A 6,000-nucleotide genomic window follows, 5' to 3' on the forward strand; every position below is an offset into this window, starting at 1 on the left:
TTTTTCCCTTTCAAGACGTTTTACATGAAGAAGAACCTCTATAACCATTGAAGGAAAGAAAAAAGAAAAGAAAACAAAAAGAGTAATAGTTCTCCCGCACATGATGAACCCACAATCAGCTTCTGGCTTCCACTTTAAGCCTTTTTTGTAAGGTTACCCCTTCAGTTCTGGAGAAAAGAGTTAGCCTAACAAATCTCCTGGATGACAACACCAAAGGCTCACAAGCCCGTTGAATTTCTTGGCTGTGGAATCACTGAGCATGAGTCATTTGATGGGGATGACTATCTAGAGTTCCCTACAGTACAAAGAGGGTCCAAGTGGGTGAATTAACCCCCTCGCTCTGTTCAGAAGTGGTGCTTAGCTCTGCCGGCACGTTTAACTTATGGTGCATGGGACCGCCGGCCGGTTACATAACAAAAGCATCGAGCAAGCATCTAGAACTGGCAACTTGATGTTTCTTTTTCTCCCCGCTGCATGATTTATATGCCGATGAGAGGAAATCAACCTCAACGCCAGGGTGCAATGACCCTTCCGTAAACTGAAGCGCTTACTTCAGCAATTCGTCAAACAAAATATGTAACGGATCCATACAATGTTGCATGTTGTGCAACCGTCTCTGTCCATTCGTATCTTCACGTCAGCAGTTTCTTTACTGAACGTTAAGTTCTCAACATGAATTCATGGTTTGGCTGTGCAGACACTATCAGTGCATGTCCATGCAGTCTAAGAAACAAAGAGGGAAGGGGGGTGGGGGTGGGGGTCACGCTTCTAGTAAAGTCTCCACAAAAGATTCAGAAGAGGCAGGAATAATCCTTTAAATGGATTTTATTGCATATTCTCCAACCACATAACCATTTCACATCAAGATTAAAACAATATGCTGTGCTCTTTTTCTGAGTCTTCAGGGAACCGGATTTTATCACCAAGAATTAAACAGAGGTCTGAACAATGCTTGCCAAAAATTCTGCTTGCATGATAAGCACTGTATCAGGAGGGATTTGGGGATTTGCTGTCAGCTGAATAATCTTTTGTGAGCAGGGAAATCTGATGCACTAAAGTTAAATATGAGGGCTTCTGTCCTACCTGTGCAGGCAGAGAACCTGGCTCGGGCTTGTCCACTTGGACCTGCAGATCTCCGGTTGGTCCCGTGTCCCCGGCTCCTAATCCTGTCATGAGCGCTGCATCTGAGCCAAGAAAATCTGCCTGGCTGCTTATAAACTTCGAGCCTCAGAGTGAGGGACGAACGACTGGCTGCTTCTCCAATCTCTTGCACTCTCTCCCCTTCTCTCGCTCTCCTTCTCTCTCTCTCTCTCTCTCTCTCTCTCTCTCTCTCTCTCTCTGGCTGCCTATGCTGAGTGATTGACTGCTGCCTTCTACAAGCTGCCTCTCTCTCTCTGTTCTCTCTCTTTCTCTCACTCCCTTGGTTTTTTCACCCACTCAGCTGGATCGCACTGAAAACGTTGGAGGGAGAGAGACTTTGAGCAAAGTAAATTCTCAAAGGAGCCACAAGCCTGTGTCTGGTTTAGCGTTACACACACACACACACACACACACACACACACACACACACACACACACACACGTGTAGGAGGGCTGCAACCCTGCACTGGTCCCCACCGACGGACCTCTTCCAGGATATGCTGCTAAGTAGCCTGACGGACTGGGAGGAAGTGAGTGTTTAGGCACCTTGGTGGCACAGAGACAAAGTCACCTACCACCACAAACACCCCAGTGTGTGCGTGTGTGTGTGCGTGTGTGTGTGTGTCGGGCTCGGTATGCGTGGTGTCAGGCTACGGTCAGATGTCTTCGAGATCTTAGCAGGTTTGTTCCAAAATAGCCTTGATCTGCTTCCAACATCTGCCTTTGATCGGCGTTTCAGTGGAAGATCTCTCCTTTTCTATTAAGACTTGAACCATGTTACCGGGAACGTTGCAGGCGGTACCTGTGGTTTCACAGGGTTTTGTGCCGCCCATCATGTGGATGGCATCGCTTTACGCGTCGTGCGAGGAATGTCAGGTCGAACCAACCACTGTGTTGTATTCTGTCCGGCAGCCTTTAAGCCCTGCTAGCTGCATGGCTTTAATGCAAGCAATGTCAGCCCACCGCTTTTGGAGTGAAAGAGATTTTATGCAAGGGATTTTGCACAAGCATTCATGGTTCCCAGATGCTTTTTCATCGCTTCCATTGGTCTTAACTCTGTAAAGACGCCGTCACCTATCCACACCAGAGATCCTCAGATTGCAGCTGTTTGATTGACAGCTCATTTGAGCAGAAACACTCCTTCTAGGCCCGCCCTATAGCCTACAACAGCCAGTGACTGATTGTGCAGCCTCCAGATGACTGATGCATCATGTAGCAAATTAAATTTCAAATCCAACAAAATGTACATTTTAAAGCTTTTAAAGCCCTAGACTTGGAAATGATGCACGTTTATGTAGTTTTATGTATTTTGCCCTTTGAAATGTCTGTTTCTCCATTTTTTGACTATTTTATATACATAAAATATAGTGTAAATAAGGAAATAAGGATCTTTAAAGGGTTGTTGCCCCAGTTCTCTCGAGGCAGGGGTTCTTGAGGGGACCCAGACAGCCAGCCAGCAGGGGTCAACAGATAATAGCAAAGCTCAGCTGTAACGCAAGACGTCAGGCACAGATTAATGCAATACTGTTGACTTTCCTCTGATGAATCGTGCTTGAGCTCCTGGTCTTTCTTCAGAGGTACATTTCTGTCTAATTGTTTTGCACTGCAGTACATCCGTGTGTTTACTCATGAAGATGTGAAGATTCCCTCAGCGGCTGGAAACTCTCTCTACCACACGGTCTCCGACATGAACCAGTCGGCCTCTCTGACACTCAACAGCTCCCACAGGAATAGTTTCATAGTGGGCATTCTGTGTAATTGTGCGGTGCCAGAGGACAGTGATCCCTGCTAATCAACACGCTGCCGGCCCACTCGGTCCCTCTCCTCTCCTCTCCTCTCCTCTCTTCTCCCGTCTTCTCTGGATCAACACTGAGTGAAACAGCTCCATATTAGGATCACTATTCTGCGCCGGCTTAAATGGATTGTTTACTGCCAAACACTTAAATAGGCTTGAGGGCACTTACACCAGAACAATTGTTTTAAGTAAGAAGGAGGAGCTGAGACGGAGACCCGGGGGCTTTTTCTGCAAGGGCTAGAAAAGAGTCTGTGTAGCAGTGGACACATAGTCGCCCCCTCCTTAAAACCTGCACGCACCAAGTGTACACACACATTTCTGCAAAAGCTTGCATGCATGTGCCAGAGAGTGTGTGTTTCTTACCCAGCGATAGGAAAGGCCGCCTGTGTGCCAAGCCAGCTGCGGTGCCAGTGGGGAGATGAAGGATGTGCGCCTTGTTAAAAACGCTTCAAACACATTCTTTAAAGAGCCGGGTCGACATTTGAACCCAATGCATCCTTTAAAGCTATTTTTATAGCCAGTGTGTATTATATAAATGTCTCATTGCATCTCAAATGAAAGCAAAACATGCTAACTTGACTAATTTAGTCAAGACAGGCAGTCTTGGCTTTTCCTATATCTTTTATGAAAATGAAAAAAAAAAATCCAATATTTACAACATAATCTTACAGCTCACAGAATGTGAAGCAGGTTTCAGGTCGCTACATTGAAATAAATGGAAACCAACAGGCTTCTTGGGGGGTAGGACATTCATCTTAGCGCCGTTATGTATTATAATTGTATGCTTTGGAGACGAGTTGGCAGTTCTGTTATGTAAACATGAAAAACTGTCCTCTAATTATGCCTAAGCTGCATTTTCTCCATTCCCAGCCCTTGCCACAGGGAAAAACACATGCTGTCCATGGTCGCTGCAGAGCTCTTCTGTCCCTGCAGCAAAAGAGCAACGCCCGAAAGAAGAACTGCCGAATGCGTAAACTGACAACTCTTCTGAATTGCTAAAAAAACAGTTTTAAATATCAATTTAGGAGGTAATAATACACAACTGTTGGGATTAGCTGCTTATAAGTGGCTAAAGATCAGTTAAAGTTGATTTAAGTTACATTAGAGTGATGCGGCACTCTGCTCCTTTACGCTGTATGCGTGTTACCAATTTCGAAATCCCAGTTTTTGTGGGGAAAAACAATGACAAACCTATGAGCAAGCAAATGTATTCTTCTTCAGGAATTTGGCCATGTTGTGTTTGTTTTTCAGTGTTTTTCCAGATCATTGCCAAAAGCCTTTTATGGATCCAGCTGAGCAAACTCTCATGTAGCCTCATGTGATGTCAACTGATTCAGGGATGAAGACAACAAGATCAAAACATCTGGGGGAGTGGTGTTAATAAAACAAAACAAAAAAAAAAAGCAATCTGACCAGACCAGAAAAAAGCTGATCGTTCTGCTTCTGAGTCACCACAACTCACTTCAGTTACATTGATAAGCCTTGCGTCACAACACACACTCCAGTCGCCTTGAGGCTTGGACAGTATCAAGGTCATTTTGTTATCGTTTGCATCATTAGCCATTCAAGTGATCTGAAACCCCGTAATTACGGCAAAAAGTGTATTCAGCTGCTGTTCGGCTCTGTGTGTCCAACATTGTTGTTTTTTGGAAAAACACATCCAACTCCCACGGAAACTTGGGAAAGGGTAGGCCACGAAAAAAATCCCACGGTTGGCTCCTTCACTGCACTCCTTCTCGTCCAACATCCATCCTTCAAATGGAGACCTCGAAGGATGCGGTAGCCTCTGAGGACAAAACTCAGGGCCAAGAGGTCGAGCTCTGCTATATGAGCAATTTATGCTTGGCGATTTGACGATTACCTACGTTTCTATAAACTCGAAGCTTGATTCATCTGTTTTGCGGGCCGGGCAGAAAAAGGGAACGCTGGTGAGAGACCTTAGTTGTAAAAGTTAGAGAAGAGCTGACGGTAAGGCTGCAGGGTATCATTACGGAGGTGGAAGACAGTTTCAATATTCCAAAGCTTTTATACCGAAAAAAAGATGTACTTTGTAATTTATTTTTGGAGAAAGTCGCAAACCTCTGTGGTCTTGGAATCCAAAAGGTCTTTTTTTTCTGGCCGGACATGAGAGGTTTATCAATTATCACCCATGGGATCCTGCTCGATCTGGGAAATACATGATTCGTCTGTTAACCCGGCTCCTCTCTCTCTCTCTCTCTCTCTCTCTCTCTCTCTCTCTTATTGGCTCCCTCTGTTTGCGAATCATCCCCTCTGCCTGTCTCGGCCGGTGTCCCATGCTTCCCTACCTGGCCACGATCCATGACAGATTGGAAACGCATCGGAACAACACATGTACACACTGACGCAGCCGTGCGGATGCAACTATTTAGACAAACCAGATGACCCCGTGTCTCTCCATCTGCTGTGGCCATAAACCTAAATCCCATTTAATCAAAGAGTGCTGAGTCCCTCCCAAAAGAAAAAATCTCAGTGCTCCTTGACTCTGCGCTCCACAGGTAATCGGTCAGGCATGAATCACTCTTTCGATGCTGGGGTCATCTTTGGTTCCCTCTCCCTTCATCTTTTATCCTCGCCATCATTACGAACAATTGTTTTTCCAACTGTGCAGCGCACTGTGGGATAAACGTCAGGAATCTGTCTGTAGATGGACAAATGAAGGATGCGCGAGAAGATCGATATCAACAACCCACTGAACGAACTTTTGTATCTGTCGGATTGGATCATGAGTCACAGGATAAACTGGAGGTCTGTTCCAATCTGTTTCCCGGGGAGTCGTGGTGGATTAAAGGATCGAAACATGTAGCCAAAGCGAACGGTGAAGACAAATGAAGGCTGGGTGTAGGAAGAATAAATAGAGGGAGACGTTAAATACGTCTTAATAGGTGTCAAAGAGAGAGAATAACACGTCTGCCTGTAGTTCAGTGTGCGCTAATGACTAAAAAATGACTTAAGTGTTGCTGTGTGTTTAGAGTGAGACGTGCTATTAATCCAGGCTAACAGGAGGCTGGAAACGGGACTGTTTTGGATACGTTTTGTACAGTTTG

The 6,000-nt window shown here is 45.4% G+C and overlaps 1 protein-coding gene across 1 annotated transcript in view; it reads right to left on the minus strand.

The window, feature by feature from the left end:
* The window catches only part of lrrc17 (leucine rich repeat containing 17), a 28,083-nt gene extending 26,627 nt beyond the window's left edge, over positions 1–1,456 (minus strand). The window contains exon 1 of the mRNA XM_037122262.1: positions 1,084–1,456. The gene's annotated coding sequence lies outside the window, so the exon portion shown is untranslated. The remainder of the gene's footprint in view (positions 1–1,083) is intronic.
* Between the last annotated feature and the right edge of the window lie 4,544 nt (positions 1,457–6,000).

This window comes from Acanthopagrus latus, chromosome 14, assembly GCF_904848185.1.
Source record: "Acanthopagrus latus isolate v.2019 chromosome 14, fAcaLat1.1, whole genome shotgun sequence".
NCBI classification, from domain to species: Eukaryota; Metazoa; Chordata; class Actinopteri; order Spariformes; family Sparidae; genus Acanthopagrus; species Acanthopagrus latus.